This window comes from Natrix helvetica (assembly GCF_964273705.1).
Source record: "Natrix helvetica genome assembly, chromosome: 5".
NCBI lineage: Eukaryota > Metazoa > Chordata > Lepidosauria > Squamata > Natricidae > Natrix > Natrix helvetica.
In genome coordinates this window covers 11,024,779-11,045,289 of record NC_138551.1, presented here as the reverse complement: position 1 = coordinate 11,045,289, position 20,511 = coordinate 11,024,779, and positions in this window count along the sequence as shown.

Here is a 20,511-nt window from a genome sequence, read left to right as displayed (position 1 = left end):
AATAGGAATATTTTGTGTTAAGCAAGAAGATCTGCTGCTTGATAAGACAAAAAATCACAAGATAAGAGGAGGGTGCATGGAAAAGCGGGGTGGGCAACCCACAGCCTGAAAGTCCCCTTAGTCTTGCTTTGGGATTCAATACCCTACCACCACAAAAAGGAGGTTGAAAATCACATCCCAATCCTACTGGAGACAGTACTGTTGAATGGCCAAAGCTGACCTTAGAGAACATTGAACAGTGATGGTGAACCTTTTCGGCACTGAGTGCCCAAACCGGAATGCATGCGCACCAGAGCGCTGGAAACCCAAAGACCAGCTGGCCGGCACGCCTCTGCCTGTATTTTGGCTGGTTTTGGCCGTTTTGGGGGCTGTTTCAGGCCATTTTCAGGCTGTTTTTTGTGTTTCCAGCGGAGCGCCAAAAACGGCCTGGAAACGGCCCAGGAAACAGTCAAAAACAGCCTGTTTTCTGGGTGTTTTGGCTGTTTTCATGCTGCTTTCTGGCGCTCCAGCAGCTGGTGATGGTGCACGTGCCCACAGAGAGGGCTCTGCATGCCACTTCTGGAACCCGTCCCATAGGTTCACCATAACCGACATAGAATAATAGGTTTGGAAGGGATCTTGGAGTTCTTCTAGTCCAGCCCCCTGCTTGAGCAGAGAACCCTATAACTGAGATGGCAAAACTATTACACACGTGACGGAGGTGGCATGCACAGCCCTCTCGGCATGTGTGCCGTTGCCCCAGTTCAGCCAGTTTGTCGTCGGGTTTCTGATATGTGCATGCACACCGGACAGCTTTCCGGCACTCTGGTGCATGCGCCTTCAGGTTTGGGCATTTGGGTGCCTAAAAGGTTTGCCATCACTGCCCTATACCATTTCAGACAAATGGTTGTCCAGTCCCTTTTCGGAAAATCTCCAGTGATGATACAGCCACAACTTCTGAAGGCAAGCTATTCCATCGGTTGATTGCTGTCCCCGTTCTAGGTTGTTTCTTTCTTTGCTTGGTTTCCATCCATTGTTTCTTGTCCTGCCTTCTGCTGCTTTGAAAAATAGTTTGACACACACACACATCCTTTGTACGAAGGACGTACAAAGTTCTTTGTACCTCCAAGAACTACCTACCTATGTAGAAGAGGCATCGTTGGGTCAGCCCGTGCTACATTTTCCTCTTGGGGCAAAGCTAAATTAGCTCCTGCTAATTGGTCCTTGAGAATCCGAGGCCCTAGTGAAGCCACTGGGAAGAGGCAAATCCAGAGAGACATTGGTGAACAGTTTTGGAAATATGGCTACTTCCCTGAAGACAGGGGAAATGGTTAGCGCTGCACAGAACAGAGTCTTCATCTTCAGAACAAATAAGCCAAATCCAGAAAGCTTGGAAAATCATTCCAGAAAGGCTTAGGACAGTGATGGCTACGTTTTTTGGCTCGCGTGGGATATGCCCACACCCCTAATTCAATCCCCCTTGCACCCCCTGCACATGCACAACCCCCCTACCTCCTCCCCTATACATGCATGCATGACCCCCACTGCCACTGCCCTCCTAAAGCCTGGGGAGGGCGAAAATGGCCTCCCCCAGCCCTCCGGAGACCCTCCAGAAGCCAGAAACAGCCTGCTTCCAAACTTCTGGTAGGCCTGTTTTTTGTCCTTCTCAGGCTTCAGAGGCTTTCCTGAAGCCTGGGAGGGCGAAAATGGCCTCCCCTGCCCCTCTGGAGGCTCTTCAAAGTCAAAAATCAGCTGGCTGGCATGTGAATGTGTGCTGCTGCTGACCTAGGGCAGAGGTCAGCAACCCGTGGCTCTGGAGCCGCATGTGGCTCTTTCATCCCCCTGCTGTGGCTCCTTGTCGCCAGTCGGCTACAAAACTGATAGGGCTTGGAACAATGGAACAAGACAATCGTATTAACTCTATGAGATTGAGTAGCTTTAAATCCAGTTCCAAGAAAGTGATTTCAAGTACACGAGAGTGTAAACATAGCATCCCTCTTCAGCTTTTTAAAGTAGCTGCATCTTTTCTCAGAACGATGGGACAGCCGGAGCAGGCAGCACCATGATCCCAGAAAAAGACATTTTTGCTTTAAAGATTCAGAAGTACATTTCCTGCTAGCTACCACTCTTCCCAAAGCACTTTTTGAAAATACTTCCAAAATGTTATACACACATTAACTGAATTACGTTTTCATTCAATACAAATGAAATAAAACGAAATTTAACTTTTGGCCCCAGGCAGTCAGTGGTGGGCTTCAAATTTTTTTACTACCAGTTCCGTGGGCGTGGCTTGGTGGGCATGACAGGGGAAGGATGCTGCGAAATCCCCATTCCCTCCCCACCCCGCTAACCTGCTTACCAGCTCCGTTCTCTTGTTCAGGGCAACAAAAGAAGATCAGCTGGGAGGCAGCGGGAGCGGGAGCGAATTATTTGCCAGTTCTCCGAACCACTCAAAATTTCCGCTACCGGTTCTCCAGAACCTATCAGAACTGGCTGAATGCCAGCTCTGCAGTCAGTCAATTCCTTTTGGGAATATGGACCCCACCGCATCAGCTGAAAACCAAGGGTGACTCCTCAGCTAGAAAAAAAAAAGGATATTCACGATATAGATTGCCTTTTAGTCTACAAAGTAGGGTGTACTTTGCAAAATGACAGGCAGTAAGTATTGGCATTAAGTATATTTATGCGTGCACTGGATGCGTAGACATGTGCACAAGTGCCTTGGCATTTATTAATACAGAATGGGCTGTGTCTTTTGCTTTGCATCATCTATCATCCCTACCCCAGGATACAAATCAAGCTGACAAATGCAAATGCCCAAGGCAATTGACAAAGGCAAGGCAGCTTTTTAGTGTCAGAGCTGGTAGCAGTACGAGAGGGAGAAAGGGAAATACCCAGAGAGAGATTAAAGTTAACACAGCTCCTGATTTCTCACCCTTTTCCAGGGATGCGATATTAATGGAAGAAAAGGAAGCTGAGGGGCTTTTTATCAAAATGTTTTATTGTGTTTTTAGGGGGTTCTAGGAAGGGGAGGGGGGATAACCAGGCCAGGAGGGAAGCCAGCGCCAGACGAACAGGTGAGTCTATGAAGGAAGTGAGCGGGGTGAGGGGGGAGAGGGAACAAGTTATTCCAGCAGAGGGTTGTTTTATTACAACGGTCGCGGGGAGGGGGGGATGCGAGGACAAGAAAAGATCACAAGGTCGGTTGGGAGACCGTGGCTGCTGGCTACGCCTGGTCGTTTGTACCAACCCCCGCAGCCTAGGTGGTCAGGAACTACAGAGCCAGGGCCTGAGGCTGATGCTCTGCAATGCAAGGTCCGTGACCAACAAGGCCCCCCTCATTAACGAGTTGATCTCGGAGGGGGAGCTGGACCTTGCAGGGATAACGGAGACCTGGTTGGGTCACGAGGGTGGTTTACCCCTCGTGGAAATGTGCCCACCGGGTTTCCATGCATTCCATCAACCTCGGGCCCTGGGTAAGGGTGGTGGGGTGGTGGTAGTTATACGGGATTGTCTAGAGCCGAGGGAGTTCACTGTTCCTCAGATACCCGGGTGTGAGTCGCTGGGTATGAAATGGGGCCCAGGGAGGCAGTGGGGTCTGCTGATTGTATACTTGGCTCCTCGCTATACGTCAGCAGCCCTGCCCGAGCTCCTCGAGCTGGTCTCGGAGACGGCGGTTGAGATACCCAAACTTCTGGTTATGGGGGATTTCAACCTGCCGTCGACGGGAGCAGCGTCCGAGGTGGCTCGGGAGTTCATGGCTTCCATGACAGCCATGGGCCTGACCCAACTAATTCAGGGCCCCACACACGAAGGCGGCCACACACTGGACCTTGTCTTTGTATCTGAGCAGTGGACGAGTGATCTGGGAATAGGGGATTTAGAGATTACGCCCCTGTCATGGTCAGATCACTCATGTCTCTGGCTGGACTTCCCTGGCGCTACCCTCCACCGCAAGGAGGCGGAGCCAGTTTGCTCAAGCTGGTACCGCCCCAAGCACTTGATGGAACCGGATAGGTTCCAGACGGAGCTTGGGCCTTTACCTGTAGCCCTGACCCGCGCTCGGTCGGAGGACCTAGTCGACGCCTGGAATAGGGCGACGGCGGGGGCCTTGGACCGGGTTGCGCCTCTGCGACCTCTCCTACGGCAGCGACCCACCCGGGCTCCCTGGTACACCGAGGAGATTAGGGTGATGAAGCGCCATAGGAGATGTCTAGAGAGTAGGTGGAGGTCCTCACGCTCCGAATCTGACCGAACACAGGTAAGAGCCTATTTACGGACCTACCTTGTGGCATTGAGAACGGCCAAACGTAGACATTGTGCCGCTCTCATTGCGTCTGCGGATAACCGCCCTGCCGCCCTGTTTAGGGTGACCCGCTCTCTCCTGTCACAGGAGACGCGGGAGGCACCCTTGCAGGGAAGAGCAGAGGAGTTTGGGGAATATCTGCAGGACAAAGTCGCTCAGATCCGGAGCGGATGGGCCCCCCCAGTGGACCGGACGAGCTGTCATCAGTGAGTCTTGTGAGCCCACTCTGGGAGGAGTTTGACTCTGTTGCCCCCGAGGATTTAGACGGGTTGCGTGGACGGCTGCGACCCACCACATGTTCAATGGACCCGTGCCCCTCCTGGTTGGTACTGGCATCCTGGGAGGTGACGCAAGGCTGGCTTCTGGGCCTGGTGAACGCCTCATTGAGCGAGGGTTCCTTACCGACTGCCTTGAAAGAGGCGGTGGTGAGGCCCCTGCTCAAGAGGCCTTCACTTGACCCAACGGAGCTAGCTAATTACCGTCCAGTCTCCAACCTCCCCTTTTTAGCGAAGGTTGTTGAGAATGTGGTGGCGCAGCAATTTCCACGTCGCCTCGACGAATCCATATATCTAGACCCATGCCAGTCCGGCTTCCGACCCGGGCACAGCACCGAGACAGCCTTGGTCGCGTTGGTGGATGATCTCTGGAGGGCCAGAGATAGAGGTTGCTCCTCTATCCTGGTCCTATTAGACCTCTCAGCGGCTTTTGATACCATCGACCATGGTATCCTACTGCGCCGGCTGGAGGGGATGGGAGTCGGAGGCACCGTTTTACGGTGGTTCGGCTCCTACCTCTCCGGCCGGATGCAATATGTGTTGACTGGGGGGCAGAGGTCGACCCCGAGGCCACTCTCTTGTGGGGTGCCGCAGGGGTCGGTCCTCTCGCCCCTTTTGTTCAACGCATATGTGAAGCTGCTGGGGGAGATCATCCGTGGTTTTGGGGTTGAGTACCATCTGTACGCTGATGATACTCAGTTGTACATCTCAACCCCAAGCCACCCCAACGAGGCTGTCGAAGTGATGTCCCGGTGTTTGGAAGCCGTCGGGGTCTGGATGGGGGACAACAGACTCAAACTCAACCCCTCCAAGTCTGAGTGGCTGTGGCTACCGGCACCTCGGTTCAGCCAGCTGATTCCATCACTGGCCATAGGGGGCGAACAATTGCCCCCTGTGGAACGGGCGCGCAATTTGGGCGTCCTCCTAGATGCCCGGCTGTCAATGGATGATCATGTGGCAGCCGTGGCAAGGGGGGCGTTCCACCAGGTTCGCCTGGTGCGCCAATTGCACCCCCTTCTGGACCGTGATGCCCTACGCACAGTCACTCATGCACTGGTGACGTCTCGCCTGGACTACTGTAACGCTCTCTACATGGGGCTTCCCTTGGGACGCGCCCGAAGACTGCAGCTAGTCCAGAACGCAGCCGCACGGGTAGTCATGGGGAGTACTAGGTACTCCCACGTAACACCTCTCCTGCGCGAGCTGTACTGGCTGCCTGTGGTCTTTCGGGTGCGTTTCAAGGTTCTGATCACCATCTTTAAAGCGCTCCATGGCATAGGGCCTAGTTACCTGCGGGATCGCATCCTCCCACATACATCCCGGCGGCCAATTCGCTCTCACAGGGAGGGCCTTCTCCTGGTGCCGTCCACGAGGCAATGCCAACGGGCGACACCTAGGAGTAGGGCCTTCTCTGTGATGGGCCCAACCCTCTGGAATAACCTCCCCCCCCCCGACATTAGAACCACTACTGACCTCCGCTCCTTCCGACAGAAACTGAAGACACACCTGTTCCGACTGGCTGATCTGGCATAATTTATAACGTCTACCTCCTGGCATACACATTCTTACTGGTTTTTAGAGGGATAGTGTTTTAAATTTAACCTGATATGACATTGGGATTTTAAACTTTTGTATCGATTTATTTATTTAGCAGTACAGTTTGGCATATTTTATCCTCCTCTCATACATGTATTTATGTAGTTATTACTATGTTTTAATTTGTTGTATTTTGATACGGACTGTACACCGCCCCGAGTCCCTTTCGGGAGAGGGGGTGGTATATAAACGCTAATAAATAATTTAATTGAACCATATTATATTGAAATGCAAAAGGGCATAAGGGGCGCACCAGTGTGCCTACCGCCCCTGTCCTACTGTCCCCATTTATTTGTACCCATTTCCTGTGTTCACGCCCATGTTTATACTTATATCTGCTATCTCGTACATGCTTGACAAACTAAATAAAATAAATAATAAATAAAACAAGCACGTCTGTGTTCACACCACACATTAAACCAGATCAGATGATGGCAGGAAGAGCTTCCAATTCATAATATGTATGTTTGGTTGATGTTAATCTAGGTTAGATTGCTTATGGTTTGGGGCAGGGTATCTCAATCTTGACAATATTAAGACATGTGGTGGGTTGGTGGGCGTGGGTTGGTAGGCGTGGCAGGGGAAGGATACTGTAAAATCTCCATTCCCTCCCCACTCCAGGGGAAGGATACTGCAAAATTTCGATTTCCTCCTGATCAGCTGGGACTTGGGAGGCAGAGACTAGATGGGGGCAGGGCCAGTCAGAGGTGGTATTTACCCATTCTCAGAACTACTCAAACTTTCCGCTACCGGTTCTCCAGAACTGGTCAGAACCTGCTGAATACCACCTCTGATTTAGACACGTGGACTTAAATCCCCAGCAAACTCTTTGGGGATTTCTGAAAACTGAACATCTTAAGTTCTGAGAAACCTTGGTTTAGAGAACAGCGCAAAACCAGCCCATCGGACTCATTGACGGTTCAGAATGGGATTTTATTACCAAATGAAGTGTGTTGTGTGATCAAAGCCTGCAAGAAACCAGAACCACTCACACATACTGAATGAAATTGCGTAACAACTCGATTTCATAAAGAATACCATTGCATAATCCTGCAGACTACAGTTGCGAGTCTTAAAATTGCCCCAAGCCATTTCATTTTGCTGGGGCCCCATCCTGCAGAGAAGAAAACAGCTTAATGGAAGGACTGGATTGCAACCAAGATTAATAATTCGTGACAACTCTTGGTGAGGATGCAATGAAGTTATGTACCCATTATGACAGTGGCAATTCATTTAGAACATCGGTACACATTTGGCCATTTACTTAATGCACAACAGTCTTGAATTATTATTTTTTAAAAATGACTTGTTGAATAATATTCCATGATTAGGACACTGGACACTTGGATTCTTTCCATGAATAAGATGGAAGAAGGCAATCAGAGAAAAGCAGGTGGAATTACTTAATGAGACAGGCACAACTGCTTTTGATATGCAGGAGGTCATAGCAGGTAATAAGTAGCATTAGCAACTGAGACTGGCAGTTGGCAGGTGAAAGGGTTGGACCTTTAAACAGATAAACCTCCCAGTGGCCTCAACGACTCTCAGAAAGAGTGCTAACGACCAGATGACTGCAAGGAATATAAACCCGTCCATCCTCCACCATTCAGTCCGAACTGAAGAAGCTCCTCGGATGAGAAGTAAAATGTCTTCAAGGTTCTACATTTAGGCAACAAAAATGGAATGCACAGGTACAGTATAGGTGATACCTTGCTCAGTAGTAGTAACTGTGAGAGGGATCTTGGAGTCCTAGTGGACAACCATTTAAATATGAGCCAGCAGTGTGCAGCAGCTGCCAAAAAAGACAACACAGTCCTAGGCTGCATAAACAGAGGGATAGAATCAAGATCACGTGAAGTGTTAATACCACTTTATAATGCCTTGGTAAGGCCACACTTGGAATACTGCATTCAGTTCTGGTCGCCACGATGTAAAAAAGATGTGGAGACTCTAGAAAGAGTGCAGAGAAGAGCAACAAAGGTGATTAGGGGACTGGAGACTAAAACATATGAAGAACGGTTGCAGGAACTGGGTATGTTTAGCTTAAGAGAAATAAGGTCTAGGGAAGACATGATAGCATTGTTCCAATATCTCAGGGGCTGCCACAAAGAAGAGGGAGTCAAACTATTCTCCAAGGCACCTGAGGGTAGAACAAGAAGCAATGGGTGGAAACTAATCAAGGAGAGAAGCAACTTAGAACTGAGGAGAAATTTCCTGACAGTGAGAACAATGAATCAGTGGAACAGAAGTTGCCTCCAGAAGTTGTGAATGCCCCAACACTGGAAGTCTTTAAGAAGATGTTGGATAGCCATCTGTCTGAAACGGTATAGGGTTTCCTGCCTAGGCAGGGGGTTGGACTAGAAGACCTCCAAAGTCCCATCCAACTCTACTATTGTGTTGTGTTGTGTTGTGTTGTGTTGTATTGTATTGTATTGTATTGTATTGTATTGTATTGTATTGTATTGTATTGTATTGTATTGTAAAAACAAAGTTGCCTCTTGAAAAAGCACCTTTGGGACAACCATGACCTGGATAACTGAGAATCTCCATAGGAAGAGTTAAACCTAGTTAGTACTTGAAGGAGACACCATTAGAGGATCCCAGCATTGTAAGTTGGGTTCAGAAAGAGGGGGGAGGGGGGACCCTACGAAGGAAGATAATGACAAACAATTCCATTTTGCTGCCAAAAAACCCATAGCAGCTGAGTTTAACTGCAGTAGAATTTTTTTTTAAAAAAAATGCATGGGCATTAATAGAAGTTAATTGAAGCAATTGCTATACTCAGACTATTGAGAATTTATGTAAGATTCACCGGAGGGTCTTCCATGAACAAACCAATTCTGAGAAAGTTTTCTCGGGATGGAAGCACACAGACTTTTGCCTACGTGCCCCTTTTATTGGTTACAAAAGTGGGTGGTTACAGAAAGCAAACAAAGGAATAGCAAAAGGGAAAATTATGATTTCATACATAGCAACACTCTACACGTGATTATAAAACTTAGTTACAAGCCAGAGATAGAGATGAACGCCTCCCCTTCATTACGGCCAGGAAAGGAATGTCAAAATGTTATCTACAATGGACTCCCTTCTGCTGAAGGACAGCCAGAGAGAAATGTGTTTCTTTGAAGTCTATGTGTCAGTCTTTTGTATAAACCGAAGTATGTCTCCACAAGGCACCAGGCTGATTAATAATTGCAACAAATTTATATATTAGGTCCTTATCTGTGCTGATTCTGTTAGATCGGGCGAATGAAGGCGCACTCAGGCTTCAGAGTAACAAACAGCTCTTGATTAGCACAAGTCAGCTACGTACAATCCAGCGAAGGTTCAGTCTGACAGCAGCCCTTTTATAGGGAGCTGTCAGACCCTTCAATCAATCAGATTGAATCTCTGCTCCCGCCGAAAGAGAGGACTTTGGTGTAAACCATTACCCATGTTTCTGATATCTAACAGATTCTCTTCAGGGAAATGCTAGCCTCCAGTTCTCGACTTAGATGTGGATCTAAACGTGTGAACATATTTCATATTTCAAATTTCTAATAACCGCCTTAGGAATTTCATTTAAGATTGGATTATAATTTACCCTCCCTCCTATGACACAGGAGTTGGTGCAATACAACAAATTGCACAAAATAGACATGCTAGCCTAGAATATTATGCAAATCCAAAATTGCATCATGTTGCACAGTCTTGGGTAGGGTGGTAGTATTAAAAGACCCGAGATGACTTTTGCCTAGCTCAGTGGAGCCTAAGAGGGGAAGGGAAGCAGAATATGATTTTACACAATACGTAAAAATATATTACGGCCTATCTCCATAAAGTGTAGCTCTGGTCTTCCGGTAATATGTTGAGCTGGTCTACTTCAAAGGGCTGACAATGGCTTTGAGCAATAGATGAACTTAAACATAGGCTGTTTGCATTAAATACCCACCACATGAGACTCTGTTCTTTGCATCGTTTGCACTGGTATTGATGCTGGGAAGAAATATATACGTAGGTAAAGATTCCTCTCGCACATATGTGCTAGTCGTTCCTGACTCTAGGGGGCGGTGCTCATCTCCGTTTCAAAGCCGAAGAGCCAGTGCTGTCCGAAGACGTCTTCGTGGTCATGTGGTCGACATGACTAAAGGCCGAAGGCGCACGGAACGCTGTTACCTTCCCACCAAAGCTGGTTCCTATTTTTCTACTTGCATTTTTTACGTGCTTTCGAACTGCTAGGTTGGCAGGAGCTGGGACAGGTAATGGGAGCTCACCAGTGGTGGGTTCCGGATCCTGTCACAACCGGTACAGTGTGACGGGGCTGGGCATCCACCACGTGCATGCACACTGCGCATATGTGCGCACCAATGCCCTGCAGTGGAGCGTCACACAGGCGCCGTACGCTGCTTGTGCGTGCGCAACTGGCCGAATTGGGTCAAATGCAGGTAAGGAGGGCGGGCGGGTGGGTGGGCCCTCCAAAGCACCATACCAGAATGGTACCTGGTACTCCCAGCAGGCACCGATATGCCCGCACTGCGGTGTACTGGCTGTAACCCACCACTGGAGCTCACCCCGTTACAGAGTGGTAGGAATTCGAACCACCGACCTTCTGATCGGCAAGCTCAGCTTCTTAGCCACTGAACCACCGTGCCCCTTTTATATATCTCCTACATCAGTGGTGGGATTAAAAAAAAATTACTACTGGTTCTGTGGGCATGGTTTGGCGTGGCTGGGGGGGCATGGCTTGGTGGGCGTGGCAGGGGAAGGATACTGCAAAATCCCCATTCCCTCCCAATCAGCTGGGACTCGGGAGGCAGAGAATAGATGAGGGTGGGGCCAGTCAGAGGTGGTATTTACTGGTTCTCCGAACTACTCAAAATTTCCGCTACCGGTTCTCCAGAACTGGTCAGAACCTGCTGAATGCCACCCCTGCCTTAGATGGAAGGAAAGGAAGCCCAAGCAGATAGAAACTTCAGTCTCTTTTGCAAGTCTATTCTTTAAAATCACCCCATCTGTAATTTTTAATTCATTTGAGATGTGTCTCAAGGGACAGGCAAAATATTCTATCATTGGTCATTTATAAGACAAGCGTAAAATGATCTATGGATATGGTGGAAGTGTGGACTTTTTAAGGCTAACTGGGCACAAAGCCTTGGAGGAGTATACTGTTGGTAAAGGCAAAATTTAGATACATTATTTTTATTATCTCATGCCTTTAATTACTTTGCCTTACATTTTTATTTCTTCCTTGGTGAACTTACATAGCAATAACAGCAGTACTTAGGCTTATATTCGCACTTCATAGTGCTTTATAACCCTCACTAAATGTTTTATAGAGTCGGCATATTGCACCTGATAATCTAGATCCTCGTTTTACCCATCTCGGAAGCATGGAAGGCTGAGTCAACCTTAAGACGGTCAGGAACGAACTCCTGGCAGAGGGCAGAGTTTTCCTGCAATACTGCATTCCTACCACTGCGCTACCAAGTTCCTTTCCTGTAAGCAAACAGGATGACGGGCAGAGATGGATGGAATGTTCCTAACCTGAAAACGGCCTATCCCTCAACCTTGGGGGAAAAAAAATATTCTTCTAAACTTGGTTTGAAGGAGTGGTCAGACTTTGAAAATGGGGAAAACCTTTCTGGAACGCTCAGAATGACATATTTTCCAAAGGCTAGCCATTGCCAGCACCCTTAAAATGCCTCTTTCCAAAGTTCAAATATTTTGCACATTTGTTCTTCTTCCTTCTAGCTTGAGTGCCAGAAATGCAATTTGTGACTTTTGATTGTGCAAAACAAAAGCAAAAACCCAAACCACTCCTTAATTCTTGTCTGCCTTGTAGCTTTCTTACGGAGAACAGAAGATGCCAGAGAATTTTTAATGTAGCCTTTGGTGAAATCCATCAGACACTGTGATTTTTCTACACAAAGAAGGGTCCTTTTTTTTTTTACTGAAAATTTGAACCTCAATGCAGAAAGACAGCTGAGCAATGCATCCCAGATGTTGGAGATGAAAAAGTCATCATCTTCCCAAATTCCTTGAAGTATCTGAGAGGTTCTGTGAGGGCGTTGCTAGCAAGAGGTGTTTTTTTTTTTTATTTAACCACACCGCACAGTTACAAATCCTGTCAACATTGGGGTGTCATTAATCTGAGTTACTCTCCTTTGACGTGTTGGAAGAAATGTCCTTCTGGGTTCGGCTCCAAGTGGGGAAAAAGACACTGGAGACATGGAGGCTGCTTGGAAAGATGGTTTTAATGGTGGACAGGACCGCATGGCTTGAGTCCTGAACAGAAAAGGTGTTCGCATGCTTCAATGTTGGTGGAGAAGAAGAGAAGGGAAGGGAAGGAGAAAGAGGAGAGCCTTGCAGGGCTTTTTATAATCTGTTCTGCCCCACCTCTCTGTTTCCTGTTCCTGTGTAAGAAATGTATTCTGATTGGTTGCCAGGCTCCCATGGGCCCGTGCAAGGGCAACCATCTAGGCTGAGTTTTGAATCCAGGTTTGATTGAGTTCAGCTGCCATGTGGTCAGTTGAGTAAAGGCTTATATTATCATGCCTTCATTGCCACTTCCAGAACTCTACACCCATCCCCCTGGAGCTGAAGGGGAGAACTCTTTATTATGTAAAGTGGACTAGCTTGGCCTTCTTAATGGCCCATTGACAAAGTGAGGATGGCAGGAAGCTGCAGGAATTTACTTTGTGTTTAAAATGTGTTTCTCTCTTTTTTCACATCCAGGAAAATATAATATTCTGCCCTATCAATATCTCCTAGGACACCTCATCTCTCTGGGAGAGGGCTAGGTGATAACTTCCCACAGACGTGAAAACCTCAAAGCGCATGAAGACCTAGATAAGACTGATATTGAATTGTTGGGAGAAATCTCCTTCCGGGTTCAGTTCCAAATGGGGAAAAAGACACTGGAAACACGGAGGCTACTTGGAAAGATGGTTTAATGGTGGACAGGATCACATGACTTGAGTTCCTGAACAGAAAAGGGGGATCCAATGCTTCAAGATGTTGGGTGAAGAAGAATAAGAGAAGGAGGAAGGGGCTTGCTGGGTTTTTATACTCTGTTCGGCCCCACCTCTCTGTTTCCTGTTCCTGTGTAAGAAATGTATTCTGATTGGTTGTCAGACTCCCACGGGGCCATGCAGGGGCAACTCTCTAGGCTGCGTTTTTAGTCCAAGTTTGAGTGAGTTTCCAGATGCCATGTGGTCAGTTTCTGTGGGAGACTAATCCCACCTTTGTTGTGTAAAGTAGACCAGCTCAGGCTTTAATGGTTCACTGACAAGGGGAGGTTGGTGGGGGGGCAGGAAGCTCCAGGGAGCAACTCTGTCTTTAAAGACATGTTTCTCCCTTTTCACATCCAGGGATAATATTCTGCCTTCTTAATATTTCCCAGGATATTTCAGTTTTCTAGCAGAGGGGTGGGTTTTAACTTCCTACAGGTTGAATTTAAAAGCCGGTTCGCAGCAACCGGATGGCACTCAAACAAATTAATGAGAGGTTAATAGCAAAAGATGGTGAGGCTCTCAGCAGATGAGAATCAATCATCATACCATAATTACAAACAGGCCAGTTTTTAATTAAGTGATGCTCAGAGCTATCGCCAGGTCATAAAGTAACTATTATTCTTTCTAGGAGTGGTTGGTCCTTCTCTTAGCAGGGTATTTTGTACTCGATTGGAAAGGAAAACTATTTCATCTATACAGGTAGTTCTCGACTTACAACCATTCATTTAGTGACCGTTTGAAGCTGCAAAGGCACTTAAAAATAGTGAGTTATGACTGATTTCCATACTGTTGCAGCTTCCCCATGGACATGTGATCAAAAGTTGGATGTTTGGCAACTGGTTCATATTAATGAGGGTTGCAGTGTCTTGGGGGGGGGGTCGCATGATCCCCTTTTGCGATAAGCAAAATCAACGAGGAAGCCAAGATTCACTTAACAACCATGCGACTAGCTTAATAACTGCAGTGATTCATTTAATGACTGTGACGAGAAAGGTCATAAAGTGGCCCAAAATTCACTGTTGGGAGAAATGTCCTTCTGGGTTCAGTTCCAAGTGGGGAAAAAGACACTGGAAACATGGAGGCTGCTTGGAAAGATGGTTTTTAATGGTGGACAGCACCACATGGTTTGAGCTCCTGGGGGGAAAGGGGGACCACATCAGTGGTGGGTTGCAAGCAGTACGCCCCAGTAAGGGGGTACCGGAGCCTGCCCGAAGCACTGGGTACCGTTCCGGTAGGGTGCTCCGGAAGGCCCACCCGCCTGCCCGTCCGCGCTCCTTACCTGTCTTTAAACTCTTTGGCGCTTCTGCGCACGGTGCGTACAGCACCTGCGCGACGCTCCGCCGAGCAGCTGGAGCATCACGGAGGCTCGCAGAGGCATCGCTGGATGGTAAGATGCATGCACGCACTGCGCGCATTCATGTGGAGGACGCCAGGCCCCGATGCAACTGTACCGGTTGCAACGGGATCCGGAACCCACCACTGGATCACATCAGTGGTGAAATTCTATTTTTTTTACTCCTGGTTCTGTGGGCGTGGCTTGGTGGGCGTGGCAGGGGAAGGATATTGCAAAATCCCCATTCCCACCCCACTCCGGGGCAGCCAGTTCTCTGAACTACTCAAAATTTCCGCTACCAGTTCTCCAGAACCTGTCAGAACCCGCTCACCCTTGGATCACATGCCTTGAAGATCTTGAACAAAAAAAGGGAAGAGATGCTAAGAGTGGCCTGGTTTTATGCCCTCTCTGGGCCCCATCCCAGAGCTTCCCGTTCCTGTGCAAGACATGCGCTCTGATTGGTGCTCAGACTCCCAGGGGGCGGAGGTCTTAGCTAACTTTGTAGGCTGTCTGTCTTTGGAGTCCCAAGCTTGGTTGAGCTGTTGCTGGGTGATGATGTAATGAAAAGGTTTCGGGATTTCTATTATGGCTCTGCCTGAAGGAGGTAGATCTTTGTGATGTAGAATAGATTGGCTCAGTCCTTAATGGCCCATTGACAAAGGTGAGGGGCAGGGAGCTGCAGGGAGCTGCCTTGTCTTTAAAACATGTTTCTCCTTTTCCCATCCCGAGAAATATAATATTCTGCCTTTTTAATATTTCCTAAAATATTTCATTTTTCTAGGAGAGGAGTGGGTAATAACTTCCTACGTTACTTAACAGCCCTATTATTAAGTGAGTTTTGGACTCCATTGTGGTCCTAAATCAAGGACTATTTCTAATTGCACCTCTCTTTTTAAAAGCTAGAACATAGAGAAGGGCCTGTCTGCAGAAAGTCCAGTGAAAGCCTTATCCTGTTCAGTAATCACATACAAGGCATTGCTATCACTGTATATTTGGCAAAGTTAGGCAAGGGCCTGCCTGGATAGGAAACTAACTTTGATTCTTCCGATTTCCTTCATGGGCAATTGCTGTCACACTTTGAATTATGATTGATTTTACTGTATATTATGTTTTAGAGATGTAATTGCTACCTAGAGAAATATCTTGAAAATAAAAGCAGTTTGATACCGAAACCAATTGTCTGGAGCAGTGTTTATCAACCTTGGCAATTTTAAGACAGCAGACTTCAACTCCCTAAACTGAAGTCTGGGCAATTTTGAGAATTGAAGTCCATATATCTTAAAGTTGCCAAGGTTGAAAAACAGGGGTCTAGAGAGTTGGATGGTGGGTCCTTCCAACTGGAGATTTTTTTTCCCCAAGTTTTATTTTATTTTTGTATTTTTTACAAATATATCAATGCGTGAACAGTGTAGCACAAAATAGTATTAATCATTTTTGTTTCATTTAACAAGCTTATATAATTCTAGTAATACTACACATATTTTTATTTAATTATCATCTTTTATTATGTAGTCATTCAATAGTTCAATGTGCCATTTCTATGCCAATCACCCTATTCCAAATGTCATACCTTTTAATACAAATATAATATTAATCATATTTATTACTTTTTGCAAGCTTATACAATTCTAATAATAGTACAAACATTTATGCTCAATTGAAATCTTCCATAAAAGAGAGCTGGCTGGTCCCTCCAACTGAAAATCTTCAAGCAATAGCTGGACGGCCTTCCCTTGAAAATGTTTTCATTCTGGAGTTCCTGCACCAGAGATGGTATTCAGCAGGTTCTGACCAGTTCTGGAGAACCAGTAACGGAAATTTTGAGCAGTTTGAAGAACTGGTAAATACCACCTCTGACTGGCTCCACCCCCATCTATTCTCTGCTTCCCGAGTCCCCAGCTGATTGGGAGGGAATGGGGATTTTGCAGTATCCTTCCCCTGCCACGCCCACCAAGCCATGCCCACAGAACCGATAGTAAAAAAATGTGAATCCCACCACTGTCCTGCACCAAATAATACATTGGACTAATTAGCCAACTTCTGATTCTACGATTCCAAGAACTACAGATAAATCACAACTCTATTTTCATGGAAGTCCCCTTTCCAGGATGTTTCATTAAAAGTTATATAAGTGGAACATCCTTCAGGTGATTTAAAATGCTACGCAAATACAAACCATCGGGCATGAGTAGACATGCCATTGAAAGTCAGGAAAGTTACTCATCATCGGTCACATGGGTAAGAAGAATTTGTTCTTAGTTTCTTTCTTGATGATATATCTCTATCCTTTCTCCATAGTATGCCTGTTCCACACTGCCAATATAGAATAACAGAGTTAAAAGGGAGCTTGGAGGTCTTCTAGTCCAATCCCCTGCTTAGGCAGGAAACCCTACACTACGTCAGACAAATGGTTATCTAATCTCTTCTTTAAAATGTCCAGTGTTGGAGCATTCACAACTTCTGGAGGCAAGCTGTTCCACTGATTAATTGTTCTGTCAGGAAATTTCTCCTTAGTTCTAGGTAACTTCTCTTTAAAGCCTTGATTTGTTTCCACCCATAGCTTCTTGTCCTTCCCTCAGGTGCTTTGGAGAATAGTTTGACTCCCTCTTCTTTGTGGCAGCTCCTGAGATATTGGAACACTGCTATCATGTCTCCCCTGGTCCTTCTTTTCATTAAACTAGACATACCCAGTTCCTGCAACCGTTCTTCATATGTTTTAGTCTCCAGTCCCCTAATCATCTTTGTTGCTCTTCTCTGCACTCTTTCTAGAGTCTCAACATTTTTTGTACATCTTGGCGACCAAAACTGAATGCAGTATTCCAAGTGTGGCCTTACCAAGGCCTTATAAAGTGGTATTAACACTTCACGTGATCTTGATTCTATCCCTCTGTTTATGCAGCCTAGAACTGTGTTGGCTTTTTTGGCAGCTGCTGCACACGACTGGCGCATATTTCAATGGTTGTCCACTAGGACTCCAAGATCCCTCTCACAGTTACTACTATTGAGGAAGATACCACCTATACTGTACCTGTGCATTTCGTTTTTCGTGCCTAAATGTAGAACCTTACTCTTTTCACCATTGAATTTCATTTTGTTAGATAGTGCCCAATGTTCAAGTCCGTCAAAAGAACTCTGTTCAAACTCCTGTAAAGCAATTTAGGGTCAATTTGGTCATGTTCTCATCATAATCATTGATCACCCTTGAAAGCTGAAATCCACAGTGCTCCTTCCAGCACATTCAATTCCAAAGTCCAGGTAGCTACAAGGGTATAAAATCTTGAAGGAGAGGAAACAAGTGTGTGTCCCGAAGAAAAATATCCCAACCTCCAACAAGTTAACATAGGCTGAAACTTGCCTTTTTACAATGTTTGCCAAATGTAAGCATCAAGTAAATCAGTACACTGGAATCACAGAGGGACACTGTTAACTTAAAAGTAATCTGAGCATCATGTGGAAGTGCTCTTAGTGATTATTCCCACATATCACTGTTACCCCCTGGGCCAAGGACTAGATTACTTGTGCCTTGTAGCTGTTTTTCATTCATAGACCTGGTTTGTATAAAACATGAGCACATTGTTGTTTTAATTTTACCTTAGCAGTTGAGTGTACTCACATCCTGTTGCTTATAAACCATGGTTTCCTGCTTCATAGGTAGTATATGATGATGGTGATGGTGATGTTATCCATTCAGTCATGTCTGATTTTGGGCGATTCTATGGACCAGGTCTGGCAGCATCTTCTAATCTTCCACTACTTCGAGTTGTTTTATGCCCTGGCTGGTATTAGCTTTGATGGTGGTCCAGCCGTCGTGTTCTTTGATGGCCTGATTTCCTTTGGCCGCTAACTCTTTCAAACACAATTGCTTTCTCCAGTGAATTCTCTTGCATGACATGGCCAAAATACCATATTTTTCAGAGTATAAGATGCACCTTTCCCCCCCAAAAAAAAGAGGGTGAAAATTTGAGCGCGTCTTATATACTGAATATAGCATTTTTGGCCTCCCCAAACCCCACTCTTCACAAAAATGGATGTGCAGAGGGTTTGGGAGGCCTGCAAAGTGCTTCTGGGGGCTGGAGAGGGCAAAAACAAGCAAAAAAACTGGCTGTTTTATGCTCGTTTTTGCCCCCCCCGCCCAGTCCCCAGGAGCACTTTGCAGGCCTTTCAAACACTCTGCATGCCCCGTTTTTCACATAAAACAAGGCGTGCAGAGGGTTTGGGAGGCCTGCAAAAACTTTTTTTTTAAATGTACCTCTTTAAAATCTTGGTGCGTCTTATACTCCATTGTTTCTTATACTCTGAAAAATATGGTAAGTGAGACACAGTTTTATGATTTTTTCCCTCCCATGACATGCCTGGTGTTAGGTGCTCCAATACTTGTTTGTTGGTGTGCAAAGAATACACAGGAGACTTCTCCAGCGCCACAGGTCAAAGGAGTTGGTTTTCTCCCTGTCTTGCTTTTTTTAGGGTCCAACTTTCACAATCATAGATAGCTACAGGGAACAGAAAAGAGCAGACTAAGCTGCATTGGGTTGCCAGGCTCATGTCCTTGCTTTTTCATACGGGTAACTCCTGACTTACGACCACAATGGAGCACATAATTTCTATTGCTAATTGAGACATTTGTTAAAAGTCATAAAATGGCCCCATTTTGTGACTTTTCTTGCAATGTTTGTTAAGTGAGTCATTGCTGTTGTTAAATTAGTAACCCGGTGGTTAAGTGAATCTGGCTTCCCCATTGCTTGTCAGGTCGCAAAAGGAGATCTCGTGACTCATGGGACGATGCAGCTGTCATAAATATGAGTCAGTTGCCCAGCGTCTGAATTTTGATCATGTGACCCCAGGGGTGCTGAAACGGTCGTGTGAAAAATGGTCATAAGTCCATTTTTTCAGTACCATTGTAACTTCGAATGGTCACTAAATGAACTGACCCCTGTATTTGGGTCACGTTTATTATTGTTGTGTGTGTGAGACCCAGTGCAATCCAAAATATGTAGTACAAACTCATTTCAACTGCAGGAAGGTTTGGTGCAGTGACGTGCAGTCAGGTGAGGCAAGTGAGGCACAGCTTCACCACTCTCATCATGAAAAAAAAAGTAAAAGGAAAAAGCTGAGCTAGTTGCTGCCTCACCATGGATGACTCTGCTTAACCTCACTGGTGCTCTCCCTCCCCAAGTGTAGTGACTTCCTCCCCAGGCCCCCATTCATTTCTCTCTCACACAAACACAGCTGGATAAAACTATATAAAAATCTAGCCCAGCTTCACTGATTACAAGTTTGAAAAGGCAACGTGGCTCCACCTGCAATCAAACTACACTTGGGGAGGGAGAGCACAAGCGAGCACTGAGGAGACCACAGGAGGAGGCAGGAAGCCAGGCAAAGAGCCATGCTGTAGTACACACACTTCCCCCCAGCCTCTTTCTTTTGGAAGGCTCAGATCGGCTCCCCTCCGGCTTCTCTGCCTCTCCTCTCACCCCAGCCTGCCAGCAGGAGGTGGTGGGTGGGCTTTATTGTGTTCCAGGCATTTCCCACCCAGACAGCAGGCTGCATTTGCAATGGTGGAGGTGTTTGGGAAAGGCAGCAGGGGCAGCTTCTCCAAGGCACCTGAGGACAGAACAAAAAGCAATGGGTGGAAACTAATCAAGGAGAGAAGCAACTTAGAACTAAGGAGAAATTTCCTGACAGTGAGAACAATTAATCAATGGAACAGCTTTCCTCCAGAAGTTGTGAATGCCCCAACACTGGAAGTCTTTAAGAAGATGTTGGATAGCCATTTGTCTGGAACGGTATAGGGTTTCCTGCCTAGGCAGGGGGTTGGACTAGAAGACCTCCAAGGTCCCTTCCAACTCTACTATTGTATTGTATTGTATTGTATTGTATTATATTGTATTAGTATTGTATTGAATGGGGGGGGGATGGCAGAGGAGCTGCTTTCAAGCCACTGGAAAAGATATCCAATCCAACTTTTTTGTGGGGGGGGGGTTTGTTTGAGAGTGAGTGAGAGAGGGAAGGGGTAGGAGAGATAGTCCAATC